This window comes from Geotrypetes seraphini, chromosome 1 (assembly GCF_902459505.1).
Source record: "Geotrypetes seraphini chromosome 1, aGeoSer1.1, whole genome shotgun sequence".
NCBI lineage: Eukaryota > Metazoa > Chordata > Amphibia > Gymnophiona > Dermophiidae > Geotrypetes > Geotrypetes seraphini.
In genome coordinates this window covers 496,830,712-496,850,086 of record NC_047084.1, presented here as the reverse complement: position 1 = coordinate 496,850,086, position 19,375 = coordinate 496,830,712, and positions in this window count along the sequence as shown.

Below are 19,375 nucleotides of genomic sequence, written 5' to 3'. Positions count from 1 at the left end.
TAGTTATGAGCTGAAACAGAAAAAAAAAAAAACCTGGTGCTTTGTACAAGTTAATCAGGCACAGCTGCAATAGTAAACTGTGGAAAAGAATATATTATGGACCCATGAGACGGAAAATATGACATCATTCTAATGTTGACATATTTCATCAGAATTTGTTCAGCATGCCCTGTGTGGTGGCGTTCCAGGAGCCACTCATGCAAGTCACATGCTTTCACATCATCTCCTTACTACGGTCAATAGAGGCCAATAAGGCACCAAAATTCTCACCTTCCGGAATTTGTGGAGACAACAATTCTTAATGCAAAATTTATTCTTTGCTTTGGATTACGTTTGAACAATATTTTAGCCCTGCACTCCAAGATAGCTTTAAAAACTAACCAGCCTTTTGAGGAAGCCTGGTGGAAATACCTGTTTTTTTTTTTTTAATGACTTTTTTCACTCTGTTTGCAAACACAATGAATGGAAAATTATTTGATCTATTGTATTAGATATTCCATCTTTAGTACACAAATTATATCAAAGCAGATTACAATCAAAATATAAAATTGAAATGCAAAGTTATGTTGATGGATGGATGGAAAGGAAAGGGACTTTCTATGCTGCCTTTCTTTACAATCAAAATGGTTTACATATAATACATAGGTACTTATTTTGTACCTGGGACATTGAAGGGTCAAGTGATTTGCCCAGAGTCACAAGGAGCTACAGTGGAAGCTGAACTGAGTTTCCCAGGTTCTCAGGCCACTGCACTAACCACTACGCTACTCCTCCACTAGCACACACACAAATCACACTTTTAATACTACGACTATTTATTATTTATATAGCGCTATACAATAAACAGGTAAGAGGCGGTCCCTGCTCGAAAAATAGTCCTTTATATTACTGCTATTAATTATTTCTATAGCGCTATGCACAAAGAAGACAGTCCCTGCTCAAAGATCTTACAATCTAAAGAGACAAGATACACAAACAAGATGGCATGGACATAGTACAGTGGAATTTTAGAAACAACATCCAAGTCATCGCAAATGGATGTCCATCTCTTATCTTTTTTAGAACAGGAGACACATACCATATAATTTCTTATATCCTGCAAATTTCAACTTTGAAATTCATTGCGGTTTACAAAAGATTTAGAGACCGTAGGTTATTTATTTTAAAAAATGTATGTATCGCCTTTAAACAAAGAAGTTTGCATAAAAAACAGAATTACATTTCTAAAATTAAACCTAATTACAATATCATAAAATACATTTTCTTTAAAAATTTAATAAAAAACCCAACCCCCCCAATGTTTGCTCCCATCAAACAATGTCAAGGCAATTAATAACAAAGGCGCTTAATTCAATTGATTCAAGCACAGAGTCAAGACAGAAGTTACAGTGAGATTTCTAAGGTAGACCTCATGCAAATTACAAAGAGAGATGTTTTTTTAACATTTTCCTGATTTCCTGTCGCAAATTTAAAGGTAGGTTATTCCAAACTTGAGTTGTTCTTGAGTTATGAAGAGAGTACATGACCTTAATATCTGATATTAGGCTGTCAGAGGTCTCTCCATATATTGCTTTGTAGGCCATGCAAGCAATCTTAAATTGATTTTTTTTTTCCATTGGTAACTAGTGTTAAGTCTTCCAGTAACGGACTAGCCTTCTCAATCAGTTTACTCAAAAAATTAATCTGGCAGCTCTATTCTGAAGCAGCTGTAATCTTCTCTTCAGTGATACCATAGTATAAAGAGTTACAGTAATCAAATATGGAATTACAAGAGTTTGAACAATAATTCTAAAACCAGTCTGGGTTAAGACAGATCTTAATACTCTAAGTAGTCTTAGTCTGAAAAAGATTTTTTGGGGGACTAAGGAGTCAATATGGTCTCCAAAGGTTAGATAAAAATCCAGAGTAACACCCAGTATTTTTGATGTTTTCTCAATTTTCAGTTTCTCTCCTGTAGCCAATACCAGATCTGTGTTTGGCAAAAAATTATAGTCACCAAACCAAAGCACTTTAGTTTTTAGCTTGTTAAGTTGGATGAAGTTTTGCTGTGTCCATAATAGAGAATGACACCGTACCGGTGAGTTATTTTCCTGTCCCTGCCTCATACCCGGAAGCTCTGTCCTAATCTGCATCAGCCTTAAACACTTTAAAATCATAAGTGTCTGAGGCTTGTGGAGTTGAGGCAGAGTTTACGGGAATGGGGCAGGGACAGCGGCAAAACTCGTGGGGATGGGACGGAGAAATTGAGTTCCTGCGGGGATGGAGAAAAATTTGTCCCCTTGTCATTCTCTAGTCCATACTTGGATCCTCAATAGTCCCCTTTAAGAATTGTAGTGTATCATTAAAGGAATCTTTGGTTTTGCATAGGAAGAAGATATCATCTGCATAGGAGAATGTGTGGACTTCAGAAGAAGAAAATCTATTTCTCAAGGCTCATAAGTATGAATTAAACAATGAAGGAGACAACGGAGAGCCCTGTGGGACATGGGACATGTGGTAACTTCCATGGAGAAAATGTATTAGTTATGATATTATACTATTAATTATTTCTGTAGTGCTACAGATGTACGCAATGCTGTATGATCTGCATCTGCTTTTGGGAGGAGATAGGGGTTTTGTGGACGCAAAGCATGCTTTCATTTAATCCATAATGCTGCCATACTGTATCAGATTAATGGTCCATGAGGGTCTTGTTTACAGTGTGTCACATATGTAAGCATCATGTGTCAGGTGGGTCTTGACTGAAAGAAGATTGAGAACTACTGATTTATAGAATTGGAATTATTTAAGAAAACATTACCCTGCCCAATACTCTCCCTGAGGATTGGCCAGGAGCGTGCAAATTTTTTCCCATATGAGCGACAAGTTCAAACAAACCAACAATGTTCCAGATTTGCAAGTATTTTTGCGAGCAACCATGTAAAATCTATGAGCGACGCTCCTGGAATGTATGATCAATCGCTCACTTCTCAGCTTAGAGCAGTGTACTGCAAACTGTGCACCTTGGCACACTAGTGTGCCTCCTGAAATTTCAGGTGTGTTGCGAGATGCTGAGGAGAAGGAGAGGTGCCGGCTGACTGCCTACGGGACATGCCTCTCGTGGCGAGAGACACATCCTGTAAGCAATCAGCCAGCGCCAGTGCCTCTCCTTCTCTTAGCACGTCTTTCCTGCCGGCACCCCCTACTAGCAGCTCAGATCATGTCTGGAGGGGCTTCATGCATGTTTGCTGTTAACATAATGATGTCACACATACACGTGATGTCATCGCATCGACACCACGTACTTCTGGGATGCCTCGAGCTGTGGCCACTATGTATAGCGTGCCACAGCTCAAAAAAGTTGGTAGGACACTGACTTAGAGGGAACATAGACCACTTCATGTCAGAATTCACCCTACGGGTGACGGTCCATTAAAAAATATTCCAGTTCCTGACATGCTAAATATGTACACCACTCGAGCCTGAAAACTTCAACAGATCATAGAACAGATGAACAAAAGAAAACCTCTGTGAGATAGAGCTGAGAAAATAATATCACTATCCTTCCCAGTGAGGTCTGAAAATACTCTTGGAAACCTGAGAACAACAACAACAAAACAACAACAACAAGTCAGAGGTTGAAGATATTCATTCATTCATGCCACATTGTGATTTTACATTACTACGTTAAGAGACACTGGCGGGTTTGCATGCTAAAAAGAAAGAATGTACAAAGCAGTTGATGTGATTAGTGACTTTCCATTCTGGAACATGTTTTGCTGCTAAATTGTTAAAGAACAATAATTGTTCACTTAAAATTCTATGGTGTATGTAATAAGTCTGATTTCTTTACCTGAATAGAAAATGATACACTAGAGATGAAACAGGATTTGACAGCTAGGACCTACTATTACGAGATCTTTTCACCTAGACAAAATGAGAGCAGCTCTTGAATGCAGCACGTCCATGGCTAACCAGTACATAAGATGATTAATTATCATAGTAATAAAGGTTATTGTAGTAATTGCTATACTGAATAACTGCAGAGTATATAAAAATAGCACACAGGATTAGATCTGCTTATTGCACGGAAATTAGACACATTTTGCCTTTTATCTTTACAAGGAGGAGAGGTTTTCTGTAAATAGTACAGTGCACCTATGTGTCATACACCATATGTAGGAGATGAAGAGTTTGAAATGCTTTCAAGTAAACATTTGTGGATTTTCCTATGGTTACTAGAAGATTGTTTTGACACTCTTTATAAGTGGGAGAAGAATGCAGAGGGAGCAGTTTCTGGTTAATATCAGAGCTTAATTCCCACTAGCAAACCTGTTCCATTATACACTGTTTTCATCTCTGGAGCCTTAGCTTTTATATAATATTTACATAATTGACACCAGCGCCGACTCCAATCCTTAGTTAAACAAAGCCCGTAATAAATTGTAGTGCATCTTCACTAGCTCTATTTAACAGTAGTAGTTAGACTAGGAATGTAGAAAGCGGAATCTAAACTAGGAATGCATTAAAATGTCTTCCGACTCCCACATCTCATGTGGCAGCCTCCATGAATAGAAAATGCTACATTTCTGCTGATCCACTGAACTGGAATTTTAATGGCTTCCAAATGTCATATGACCAATACAGTTTCTATTACTAACTAAAAATCTATTGGTGCAGAGTGATGATCACAGGCTTCTTTGTAGAGACAAGCTTCTATATTTGCTTTTTCCTTCCATTACCAAATTTTGTTTAATATTAAGGTCATAAGATGTGACCAACTCCTTTTACTCAATACTAAAGATGACAAAGTTTTTTTTTTCCAGTAGGGATACCCTTTCATTCTGAAAGCTTACTTTTTAAAGACTCCAGCCTAAGTTTCACAAAGTCCAATCACTGTCAAGGATTTATTACATATGATATGCTACAAGGTGGCTTAAATTTTAACACACATTAGAAAAGTACATCCAACATAACTATACAATGAAAGGCAAGCAATTTTAGATTTACTTAGTAACATAGTAAATTATGGCAGATAAAGATCTGAACAATCCATCCAGTCTACTCAACAGTCAAACTCATTGAACCAACAATGAATATGACATAAAATAATTAATCATTGTCTTTCTTTGGCATTTCTGGGACATATACCATATAAGTCCGCCTGGGATTATTCAATGACAAAGTAAAATTGTCATTGAAGCCCACTCCAGCCTACTCAAACTATCATGTTATTTGCAGGACACACTCTGTAAAAGTCTGCCAGGCACTGTCCTCACATTCCAAATTACTGGAGTTTCCATCAAAGCCCTCTCCAGCCCATCCTAGACTGGATTACCATATATGGGACACAGGATCAACAACAAATGAAAATATCATAACTAGGGGGTGACTTACAAAAAATAGATGGACTTGTAATCAAAGAAAGAAAAAACTGTGTTACAGAGGCCAATGAGCCTATCAATTAGTGATACATGGGGAGCAAGTGATCCGCGGCAGCAGCGGCGAAAAGGGCGAACAGAATGCTAGGAATGATAAAGAAGGGGATCATGAACAGATCAGATAAGGTTATCATGCCGCTGTACCCGGTCATGGTGCACCCTCACCTGGAGTACAGCGTCCAGCACTGGTCGCCGTACATGAAGAACACGTACTACTCAAAAGGGTCCAGAGAAGAGCAACTAAGATGGTTAAGGGGCTGGAGGAGTTGCCATATAGCGAAAGATTAGAGAAACTGGGCCTCTTCTCCCTTGAGCAGAGGAGATTGAGAGGGGACATGATTGAAACATTCAAGGTACTGAAGGGAATAGACTTAGTAGATAAGGACAGGTTGTTCACCTCTTCAAGGTAGGGAGAACGAGAGGGCACCCTCTAAAATTGAAAAGGGATAGATTCCATACGAACGTAAGGAAGTTCTTCTTCACCCAGAGAGTGGTAGAAAACTGGAACGCTCTTTTGGAGTCTGTCATAGGGGAAAATACCCTCCAGGGATTCAAGACAAAGTTAGACAAGTTCCTGCTGAACCAGAACGTATGCAGGTAGGGCTAATCTCAGTTAGTGCACTGGTCTTTGAGCAGAGGGCTGCTGCGTGAGCGGACTGCTGGGCATGATGGACCACTGATCTGACCCAGCAGCGGCAATTCTTAGATATTCATCGTGTACAGATTTGTTTTTATCTCATCATCCCTTTCTTGGGGATTGTTAGTTCCCCTTTCAATTTTTTAAAAATACGTTTTTATATATTTTTACACATTTATAACAATTACTTATTGATTATAATAAAGAAATTACTTTTTGTTTTTTTCTTTTATATTGGTGCACATATGTTTATGAACATTTACTTTTTATTTATTTTTAGTTCTTTTTCTGTTTGCGGTTTAATTTGATACCGTGCCAACCTAGCTAGGTCCTTAAGGCCTATGATTCTGATTCATATTCCTTTCATTTTCACCTCTTGTTTCAAGCTTATAATTCACCCATAGCATGTTTTTCATGCATCTTTTTGTTGGTACCCATTCATTACCACAACTATTATCACGTTGTTATGTACACCATACATATAGAAACATAGAAACATAGAAGATGACGGCAGAAAAGGGCCACAGCCCATCAAGTCTGCCCACTCCAACAACCCTACCCCCTTGAATTTACCCCCCTAGAGATCCCACATGTGTATCCCATTTCCTTTTAAAATCCTTCACGCTGCTGGCCTGAATCACCTGAGGTGGAAGTTCATTCCAACGATCGACCACCCTTTCGGTGAAGAAGAACTTCCTGGTGTCGCCATGAAATTTCCCACCCCTGATTTTCAGCGGATAGTACCACAATCTTGCACTACTATTTCATAACTGCAACTCACACTTCACTGTTTTATATATATATATATATATATTTTTTTTTTTTTTCAATATTTTTTTTTCAATATTATGGTCTTTTCACTTCACTAACACACACACCATATCTTATCTTATTGCTCTTATCACCTTGCATTCAACATCATGGTGAGTTTTTGATTCTCGATTTGTCACTTTTAAAATTTGTCTTCATGCACACCACCTTATAAGTGTTCTACTATTTATGTATCCATATGTTGGTTTTGTATACCTTCAGTTATTCCTATTTTACATTACATTACATTAGTGATTTCTATTCCGCCAATACCTTGCGGTTCAAGGTGGATTACATAAAAGTTTTCAGAAACTACATAAAAGTTTACAGGAATAGCATAAGAGATGTCGTAAGAGTTACATATGATTTACCAAAGAGTTGTCGAGATCTTAAGGTGATAAATGTTTGGGTAATAAGAATTACCAGAGAGTTGTCGAGATCTAAGGTGGTAAGTGTTGGGTAAATAGAGGCATTTAGCATTAGTTGGGTAGTTGGGGGCATATTAGAGTATATTAAGGGTATAGAGTGGGTAGGTGGGGTTTGGGTAGGAATTGGTCATGTTAGATAGGATTTATGTATTTTTTGAAGAGTAGGGTTTTAGAATCTTTCTTGAAGGTTTTGTAGTCTGTGGTTGATGACAACAGAGTGGTGATTTATCTGTCCAGTTTAGCTGCTTTGGTGGTTACTAGGATGTCATATAATTTTTCTCGTTTAACATTTTTGGTTGGTGTGTGTGTGAATAGTGAGTGGGTTCTCCTGTGCCTGGTTGAAGTGGATTGGGTTAGTCGGTTATTCCAGTAGGTTGGGCTTTTTCCGTTAATAGCTTTGAATAGTAGGCAGTAGAATTTGAAGTGTACTCTTGCTTGTATTGGGAGCCAGTGAGAGTCATGGTAAGCTTCTGTGATTGGTCATATTTTTTCAATGAGTAGATGAGTCTTAGGGCTGTATTTTGTATAGTTTGTAATTGTTTTATCATGATCGCTGTACATGGGAGATATAGTATATTGCAGTAGACTATTAGTCCAAGGATAAGGGATTGTACCAAAAGTAGGAATTGTTTCCTGTCGAAGAATTTTCGGATTTGTCTTAGGTTTCTCATAGTCACGAATGATGCTTTTATTACTTTGTTGATTTGTGGTTGCATGGTACAGCCTCTGTCAATAAGTACTCCCAGAAGTTTTAGTGTGGGTTGAATAGGGTATGAGATCGAGTTTATTACTAGATTTGTTAAGGTAGGAGTTTTATTGTTTTCTAGGAGGATGAAGTTTGTTTTGTCAGGGTTAAGTCTTAATTTGTGCTCTGTCATCCATGTTGCTACTGTTTCGAGTGTTCTGTGTATTGTGCTTGTCATGGTGGTTTGATTTGTTAGGACCCCTGATGAAGGTGTGTTAACCGAAACATGGACCGTGTCGGGTTCCTAAGTTTGTGTAAAGGTGGTAATATTAACCGCAATCATTAATTGATATAATAAACATAGCCTGCATCTTGTATGTTTGCCTGCAGTACTTCTTTGTTTTTCCTTGTGTTTCTTTTACTTCACTGCAGATTGTGTTGGACTTTTCTTTTGTTTTTCGCGTCCATGTTTCTGATCTCGTGGATGCCCCGCGACTAAAGGCCAAGCACAGCACTGGGCGTGGACAAACTATCCAATCGGCAATGTATGAGTACACGTGCTGCATTTTGCTAGCTCTGTTCCCTTTATTGCATAATTTAACTATTGCCTTTAATTTTTCATTCACCCTCGTATAGGTCAACACAAAGACTTTTCAAGTTCTAACCTATGCAATTCTGAATTTCTTTATTGCTGACAAAAATAAGTTAACTTTCAGGTCAATGCCATTATCTAGGCATTCAATTTTCTAATCAAACCGCACCAACAATCCTGCAGAGTATTTCAATAAATTCTACAGTGCTGTTAAATGTTTATATTTCTGATATTGCATCATGTTAGTCCTGTTACTAGGTTTCAATTTGCCATTTTAAAGTTTACTTCATTGTATTTATGCTTATATTTGGTCATTTAAGCCAGCGTTTCTCAACTCGGTCCTGACGTACCTCCTTGCCAGTCATGTTTTCAGGATATCCATAATGAATATGCATAAACTTGATTTGCATACCCTTCCTCCATTATTTGCAAATTTATTTCATGCATATTCATTGTGGATATCCTGAAAACCTGACTGGCAAGGGGGTACTCCAGGACTGAGTTGAAAAACACTGATTTAAACTATTGCTATGTTGTTAACAGTTGTAAGTTTTATGTTAAACGGTGCCTGCCTTGGGTGAATTTCTTCATAAAGGTGTTAGAAATTTGTACATACCCAATGGTTAGCTCACGAAACACATTTAAAAAAATTGCACAAAACCCCCATTATTCTACAATCAGAAGAAATAAGTGCACAAACATGTTCCCTTGTACTAAACGACAGGTTTATAGACTTGTTGTAAATGTCAGACTAGTATTTTCGGTACCAATAAATAAAAGACACTGTAATATCGTTTTCTTGTACCCAGGACAGAAAATCATTTGGCAACAGTAAGAACACTTATTGGTTTTGACATAAAAAAAATTTTTGCCACGAGGTGAAGTGCTATTCTCCAAATACCATACAAAACTTGAAATCTCGAGAGCTGCATTCAGTGTTCTCTTGAATTTTAAAAGCAGACCTGCTTGTCAAGGGCAACATTCTACAAACAACTTCTCCTCAAGGCTTCATCTCTTGCAGCTCATCTGAACGGGTTAAATTTATGAGGACTTCAAATTTAGTGCTCAATTTTAGAAAACTCAGACCCTATAACAGTCATTTTAGAGACGCTGTTCGTGTTTTAGACGTGGATGTCCTGGTACATCCACGGCTAAATGTCTAAACTGTGTTAACACACAATTTTACAATACCCCAGAGTAAAGCATCAAAGCAATGAAAACTTTGAAAATGGCAGAAAGTGAGGCATTGCCATGGGTGGTGCAGGATTTGAGGTTTTAATGTGTGGTCAGAAAATTTGTTCTACTGTTATTGCAAATTCAATACCTTGTTGAGAACCAAGTGCTGTGTTAGTGTTATAGGATATTAAGCAGCAGCCAGTTGCTGTGCATGCAGAAGAAAAACCTTAATCACCAAGAAAAAAGCAATTTTCCTTGGAAGTTTATCTGAGGAGGAAAAAAAAAGCATGCCACCCACTCACAAGATAAACAATTTCAACTTTGGCTACTTTGTCAGTCGACTTGAAATTCCTTGCAAAACAGGAGCAGAAAAATCACACACACAAGAATAAAAACTCCAAGCAGCATTCAAGAACGGATTAGCGGGATCAACCACAGGCCGAGAGGAGTTTACACTGTACAGTAAAAATAAGCAAATAAATGTGGGTGTAACAAAGAAACCTGTTAACGTCTGATACAGCATATCTTAGCACAGGATAAGGGCAATGCCCAGACATTCAATTTAACCATGAACTTCATGGTCTGTTTGGATTGCACAAGGTTTTAAACTCCTCAAGTTTATATTGCAGACTATGCGAGGGAGGGGACCTCCCCTTTCTTTGACTAGATGGGATTCACAAGTTTCAGATAGGGCATGGATAAGGTGACCATATGTCTCGTTTTGAATGGGACAGTCCCGTTTTTGGATCCCCTGTTCCGTTGTCCCCCCACACAGCTTCGGGATGCCAAAATGTCCTGTTTTCAGGGACAGCGACCCGAAGCTGTGCACGGGGACTACGGGACAGGCGATCACTTCCTGTCCCTCCCTGCCGCACCAAAAAAAAAAAAAAAAGCCTCCCTCCAGGCCCGATTTAAACCTCCTTCCAGATCCGCCGCCGCCGCTACTCTGCTTACACCCTGCAGCTAATTGCACCCAGAAGCCTTCTTCCCGAAGTCAATTCTGACGTCGGAGAGGACGTTCTGGGCCAGCCAGGCAGCGATTGGCTGGCCCGGAACGTCCTCTCCAATGTCAGCATTGATGTCGGGAAAAAGGCTTCTGGGCGCGATTAGTGGCAGGGAGTTAAGCAGAGGAGCAGCGACTGTGGACCGGGGGGAAGTTTAAATTGGGCCTGGAGGTAGGCTTTTTTTTTCCCGCGATAGGGGGGGAAGGAGGTAGGCAGGCAGGCAAGCTGGCTGGTTTTTGCGCGGTATGTAGGCAGGCTCTGGGGGAGGTAGGCAGGCAGGCTGGCTTTAGGGGGGAGGTAGGCAGGCAGTCAGACTGGCTCTGGGGGAGGGCAGGCAGGCTTTGGGGGAGGACAGGCAGGCTGGTTTTGGGGGAGGTAGGCCAGCAGGCTTTTTGGGAGGGGGTGGAACAAAGGCTGGAAGGCAGTGAGGGGGACATAGGAAGGAGGGATGAAGGAAGGAGAGAAAGAGGCAGAGAAGGGGGTTGTAAGTATTAGAAAGACTAGAGAGAGATAAAGGCCTGGACCAAAGGAGAAAGACAGGAGACAGAAGCAGGCTTTGGGAGGTGCAGAGGGGGAGAGCTCCTGAGGAAGAGCAAAGAGAGGAGGGAGAGAGAGGGAGACCTGAAACAAAGGTACAAAGGAGAACTGATACTGGATCTGCGGGCACTAAGGCCATAGGAAGGAGGCACTGGGGACACTAAGGACATAGGAAGGAGGCACTGGGGGAACTAAGGACATAGGAAGTAGGCGCTGGGGACACTAAGGACATAGGAAGGAGGCACTGGGGCCACTAAGGACATAGGAAGGAGGCGCTGGGGACACTAAGGATATAGGAAGGAGGCAATGGGAGTACTAAGGACATAGGAAGGAAGGAGGGAGGGAATAGAAAGGGAAAATTGTTGGGCCTGAGTGCAGAAAGAAATGAAAGAAAGGATGCACAGTCAGAAGGAAACGCAACCAGAGACTCATGAAATCACCAGACAGCAAAGGTAGGGAAAATGAATTTATTTTCAATTTAGTGATCAAAATGTGTCAGTTTTGAGAATTTATATCTGCTGTCTATGTTTTGCACTATATTTTTCTATAGTTACTGAAGTGACATCTTTGAAAAACCCCCAAATATAAATTATAATTAACATTTTCTCTGTGTATAGGGTGCTTTGTGTTTTTTAAAATTTTATGGTTACCATTATGAAATAATAAGATAATGTGTGTACATGAAAAATGAAAGGAAGAAATTAGGGACGGGGCTAGGGTGGGATTGGGGGCAGGGCTAGGATGGGATTGGGGGTGGGGCTAGGGCGGGACTGAATATTAATAGATGTCCCGTTTTGATGAAAAAAAATGGTCACGTTAGGCATGGAGGTAAATCAAAGGGCATTTGTGTGTCTCCCTATAAAGGAGATGCAAAAAGGGAATTTTATAGCTAGAGCTCTATAATTTTCAGACTCATGATGGTTTTGAAATTAAAAAAAAAAATAAAATAAAATAAAAATTGAGACATTAGAAGAATTTGGTTTTCTTCTAGTTCTGGGATGCAATTCATAGTAGCTGTGTGTGATGGATGAGGGTTGGGGAGACGGTGTAGTTGGTAGCAATCCTAATAAATTTCTGAAAATCAGGAAAGCATGACCAGTCAATGTCCCCATGCTGTATGCACATGTAAATACGATTACAGGTACTATGACAGAATCTTTAACAATTGTTTTGCCGAAGCCAAATAAAGATCCTACTTTGGTTTCGAATTACAGGTCCATTTCTTTGATTAATGTAGATGGAAAATTGCTTTACGCTTGGCCAAGGCTCTCCCTTATATTATTGGTATGCACCAAACGGGGTTTGTTGATCATAGACATTCTTCAAACAACACTAGACTGGCTTTCCATATGTTAAATTTAGCAAAAGCCATGGATGATCCAGCCTTCTCTGTATCCTTGGATGCAGAGAAGGCCTTTGATCGTGTAGAATGGACCTTCATGTATCAAGCAATGGATTGGTTTGGTATAGGTTCTGGATTTATACAAATGATTCAAACCTTGTACAGCTCCCCCTCTGCCAGATTATATATTAATAATAATTTTTCTGAATGTTTCTGTCTGGAGAGGGGAGTTAGACAAGGATGTCCATTATCTCCTTTACTGTTCGATATTGTAAATCTGATTTTTTCTAGTTCAAAATATTTTTATTAAATTTTATAGAAGGATTATAACAATAGAAAAGGCTTCCAAGGAAGCCCGAAAAGAAAAGGAAGTGACAACTCCCGTCAAGTATACCAAATTACAATAAGACAGTACCTGGTTTTGCTTTGCATTATCTGGGGCTTTTCTTTCTTCACCTCAATTATAGTATTGTACTCAATACCTTACCAACTTCTTTGTGCTTATATTTACTTATTACTGCAAAGAGACTGTATCGTATGATACTTCTGTATTTTATTCCTGTAAATCTGATTTTTTAACATCGGGTTTTCTATATGTATGTAAGATGCACATGTAAATATCAGTATTTGCATATGCAAATCACGAATGTAGCTTCTAAGAGAATTACCATACTCTGTCTGTATTGCAGACAGTATTGTATTAGCTGCGCTCTTCAATCTTTCCCTAATCACGGGAAGAGTCCCATTGGACTGGAAAACAGCTAACATCATTCCGCTCCACAAAAAGGGATGCAAGTCAGAGACTGCAAATCACAGACCTGTAAGTCTCACATCAATAGTGTATAAACTTATGAAAACGTTGATTAATCACAAATTAGATATGATCCTGAGCGGCGAGAGGCTGAGGGATCCCCTCCAGCATGGATTTACAAAGGGAAGGTCCTGCCAATCCAATCAGCTTCTTTGACTGGGTAACAAAAAATCTAGATATGGGAGAGTCCCTGGATGTCATGTATTTGGACTTCAGCAAGGCTTTTGATAGTGTCCCACAAGGCAGGTTATTGAACAAGATGAGTTCATTGGGACTAGGAGAAACATTGACTGCATGGCTCAGTGGTAGACTCCAGAGGGTAGTGGTCAATGGTACTCCCTTCGAAACATCAGAAGTGATCAGTGGAGTGCCACAGGGCTCAGTCTTGGGTCCAATCCTATTTAACATCTTTGTACGGGACCTGCCTCAGGGACTTTGAGGTAAAATTGCATTATTTGCCGATGACGCTAAACTATGCAACATAGTGGGCAAAAGCACTGTGCCAGACACTATGACGCAGGACCTACACTTACTAGAGCAATGGTCCGCAACTTGGCAACTGAGATTTAAGTATAAGGTTATGCACCTTGGCAGCAGAAATCCACGCAGAACTTACACCCTGAATGGTAAGACCTTAGTAAGAACTGTTGCAGAACGGGACCTAGGTGTAATCATCAGTGAAGATAAGAAGATTGCCAATCAAGTAGAGAAAGCATCATCCAAGGCTAGATAAATGCTGCGTTGCATCCATAGAAGTTTTGTCAGCCGGAAACCCGAAGTTATAATGCCATTGTACAGGTTCATGGTAAGACGTCATCTGGAATATTGTGTTCATTTTTGGCGGCCACATTAACAAAAAGATGTGCTGAGAATGGAGTTGGTTCAGCCAATGGCCACTAGGATGGTCTCAGTCTCAAGGATCTCCCATATGAAGAATGTCTTGGTAAATTGCAGCTATACTCTCTCGAGGAATGCAGAGAGTGGAAACATGATAGAGACATTAAATATGTTACTGGCTGTATTGAGGTAGAAGAAGACATCTTTTTCCTTACAGAGCCTACGGCAACAAGAGGGCATCCGTTAAAAATTAAGGGTGGGAGATTTCATGGTGACACTAGGAAGTATTTCTTTAGCGAAAGGGTGGTTGATCGTTGGAATAATCTTCCACTTCAGGTAATTGAGGCCAGCAACGTGCTCGATTTTAAGAAAAAATGGGATAAGCATGTGGGTTCACTTCGAGGAAGTGCTTAGGGGGGAGGGTTCTTAGAGTGGGCAGACTTGTTGGGCCGATGGCCCTTTTCTGCCGTCATATTCTATGTTTAGAACAGAAGGGCAAGAAAAGGCCAGTCGATGCTGAATAAACCTGAATGACCAGCTGTAAAATAAAAATAGAAAGCTCAGTATAGCATGGGTTAATATTTTTATTTAAAAAAATCTTTTCATAGCCTTCAGCTGTCTTAGATAATAAATTGCCTTAACATGTACAAATTGAACCTTAGATTCTTAAGTATATTAAGTTTACCAAATACACTGATTCTGAATTGTAAAAGGACAACAGAGAGAATTATTACTTGTCACCACTCTTTATTAAGCCTACTGAATACCCTTAGTAAGTCACCAAGCTATGGATTTAGCCTTAATCCCAAAGACATAGATGACCCTCAAATAAACCCACATCTAATATTTATGGGATGATTTGAAACTAGATAGCTCATAAGACTGCTATGCCAAGAAACACTGGGATCACTACCCTGACAAATGTGGAGAACAATGCATTTGTGAGAAAATGAGGCATTTCTATTCCCACAGATATGCTTAATGCACACAAAACAAATATTGTGGTAAAGGAAAAAAAATCCAAGAATGGCATTATTCTTTACTGTGTGTGGAAAAATTCTGACGTACCAACCAATGCAATCAGAGATGAGGAAAATGTGGTAGAAAGATATAGAAATGGTCCTAATTGTATTGGGCCCTACTAGCCTGATTAAAAAAGTAATATCTAATCACATCTTGATACATTTTGCCTGTGCATATCAGATTTTATGAATTTAAGGAGGCAGCTCTTTCTGGAACAAGTATGGACATCAGCATTAGCATCAAACCTGAGATCATTTTCAACGTACCTTGTGCATAAGATTCATGTCATGGAATTTGCTAATCTGTGAAGAACACTGGATTACTCCTAACCATCAGAAGAGAACTTCAAGAGAATTTGGCTGTTGGAAACCACATTATAAAATTGTTTTGCAAGTGAAATGCACAGTTTTCAATATTTGATTTTTATTGCTAGCAAGCACGGTATATGAACAAAAACAATGATTATTGCAATATAGAAATTGATATTGAAAAGTGAATATAGATAAGACAATACGAACAATATATGGAATTTTTTTTCCTGACCCATAATGTTGGTAGTGTATCTAAGGTAATCATTTGCCATGATAAATCCACTGAGATCTTCCCCCCCCACACACCATATATTGGAGCTCTTGATTCCCAGTTGAATTATTTATAAGAGATTGGATATTGTGGATAGTATATGTTTCCCTTTCTGAACCTATTTATTTATTAACCACCTTTATGAAGAGATTCATCCAAGACAGTGTACAGCAAGTACGAGGATATTCAATAATTTATCTACCTCAGTAGGAAAGTAAAAAGTTATATACAGTGGAACCTTGATTTACGAGCATAATTTGTTCCAGAAGCATGCTCATAAACCAAATTGCTTGTATATCAAAGTGAGTTTTCCCACAGGAAGTAAGGGAAACTTGTTTGATTCATTCCCACCCTCCTGAGGCCACTGGTGCTGCTCCCCCCCCCCCTGAGAACTGGCATATCTCCCCCCTGCTCGTGAACGCTCCCCCCCATGCAAACCGGCATCCCCCCCAGCCCATACAGAAGCCTTACCCCATCTGGCACTGGCACGCAGCCCTAGGACGTGCTGGTGCCAGTGAACAAAGATCTTTCCTGTTGACTGGGCCTTGAGCATCTGCAGATGCTCAAGGCCTTCTGGCTCTCACTATCTCCGAGATTCTCGGAGAGAGCGAGAAACATATACTATCCACAATATCCAATCTCTCAGAGAGAGCGAGAACCAGAAGGCCTTGAACATGCGCAGATGCCCAAGGCCCAGGAAACAGGAAGGATCTTCGTTCACTGGCACATCTTGTGGGCTGAGTGCCGGTGCCAGATGTGGTAAAGCTTCTGTTTGGGCGGGCGGAGGATTCTGGTTCGTGGGGAGGGGGGGAGCGTTTGCGAGCGGGAGGGGGAGCGATGCTGGTTCGCATGGGCAGGTGGGGGTAACAATGCTCACAAATTGAGTCAACGCTCGGTTTGCGAGTCACAATTTGTGAGAATGTTTTGCTCGTCTTGCTAAACACTCACGAACTGTATTACTTGCAAACCGAGGTTTGACTGTATATGTGTATATATATATATATATATATATATATATATATATATATGTGTGTGTGTGTGTGTGTGTACACAGTGTTTATATGTATTTCAATATAATCTCCTTGGTAGCTCAATACACTTCATCCACTTTTCCTGTAATGACTTTAACCCCTTTGAAAAGAATTGTTTGACCTTCAAATCAGACATCACAGCTTCCTTGATGCCTTTCATCACTTGAAAACCACTTTCCATGGAGATATTTCTTCAAAACTCAGAACAGGAAATAATCCAAGGGAGCCAGGTAATGACTGTAAGGTAGATGGTTCAGCTGCTGAAACCCACATTCTCGTATGGCAGCCTTTGATTGTTGTGACATGTGCACCGGCGCATTGTTGTGATGCAGCAGCACACTCCTGCTGTGAGTTTTTATTGTCTTTTCTCATTGACTCCCACAAAGCAATCATCGTATTGGTGTAACTCTCCCTGGTTATAGTTGTCTTTGTGGCATGAATTCCAAAAGCGAAAGTCTTTCATCATCCCAGAAGACAGTTGCCATGGCTTTGCCTGCAGATTTTTCTGTCTTGAACTTTTTTGGGGTGGAGGATGACTTGTGCTTCCACTGCATTGACTCCTTTTTAGACTCGGGATTTCTGTGAAAGACCCAAGTCTCATCTTCAGCCACCAAACGATGAAAATTATTCACTTGGTCTCCAATGAACATCTCCAAGTTCTCCTGAAGGCACTGGAGCCTCATGGCCTTCTGACATGGCATCAGCATTTTTGGAACCCATCTTGCACTAACCTTGGATATGCCCATCTTTTCATGAATTATTTTCCAAACTGTACCTGCCGAGATGCCCACTTCTTCAGCTAGTCGGGAACCTTAATTCGTCTGTCTGACAAAATTAAATTCTCAACTTTCTCACACATTTTTGTGGTAGTTGTTTCCACAGGGTAATCTTCAGTGGAGACTCCTCCCCTCTTGAACTGTTTGCTCCAAATTTTTACTTTATAGGATGATGTGGCAGACTCACTATAAACTGCAGTCACACTTTCATGGATCTTCTATGGCTTTTTTTCTTCTTTTGTGACAAATTTTATCACTGAACGGTGAATGGCTTTTTCTCTTCTTTTGTGACAAATTTTATCACTGAACGGTGTTCCAAATCTAGCAATTTCTTATTTGATTCGCACAAGGACTCTCCTGACATCTTGTCTCTTGGAATGTTAGACTCGCACTCGGCTACAACTGTGCATGAATAACCCTGAGACATGTCACAACATGCACAGACTTGTTTCAACATGCTTGCTACTTTCTTTCTTACTCAGGTAGAAAAATTATTGCATGCCCCTTGTATAATTGAACATAAAACTTACAATTTTGTTAACAGCATAGCAGTAGTAAAAAGACCAAATGTAAACATAAATACAATGAATGAGGTAGAGTTAAAATTTGTAAATTGAAACTTAATAGGACTGCCATGAAACAGTTTCAAAAATATATTTAACAGTACTGAAATTCAAATGAGAGAGGAATACCTACTAACAGGGAAACATAACAGTTAGAGTGTAGCATCTAATAGCCCAAATCAGAACACTCAATGACATAGATATGTATTTTGATGTGCAAGTTCTAACCCATTTGGAGACATTAGCCACAAAGGCTGTCCTGTGCACGTTTTGTTCAGATTTTGAAAGGGGACTGGACATTGCTGGAAGAGGAGGTTGGCTATTAAACATCCTTGAAGATTGTCTTGGCCAAATGCATTGTCTGTGAGACATACTGTCTAGACACTCGGTGGCATAGTGAACTTAGGAGGCACCCAGGGCGGTGGCACCCACGTACCTTCCTCTCCTTCTGCGCCCCCCACACCACACTCATGCCCTTCCTTCCCATGCCATATCTCTTTAAATATTTTCCAGCGTGAGCAGCTTCTCTGCCCTGCTGCCCGCGCTGGCTTTTCCTCTGACATAGTTTCAGAGACAGCCAGACTGGCTCAAGCAGCAGGCCAGAGTAGTTGCTCACGTTGATTTAAAAAGGTACAGGGATGGGGAGGAACGAACATTGTGTGGGGGGCATAGAGGGAGCCGGGGGTGGAGAGAATGGTGCAGGGCGCCATGACCTCGGGCACTTCCTACCTCGCTATGCCACTGGGTGTGGGGTTGGAGAGGTGTCAGTGCCCCCACCAAGATGGTGCCCAGGGCGGTCCACCACCCCCCGCCCCCTTACTACGTCACTGCAGACACTAGTGGGGTATGAATATGTGAACAGATGACTAAGTTGAGCTGTGTATCCTTTCAATGGAAAGGGAGCAAAGGTAGAGTTATTGCATCATCAATAAGCCTAACCTGATGGGCTCTCTTATTTTTTAGCAGCCGTTTTGTTAGGCAATAAACAGTGGGACACAATTCATCTGGCTCTGCTCTTTACATATGGACATCAAATTCAAAGAGATTGTCAAGTCACTATAGCGCCGGTGGCCTATTTTAGAACAAGACTGCAGATAGCAGAGCCTGTTCTAAAACACCGG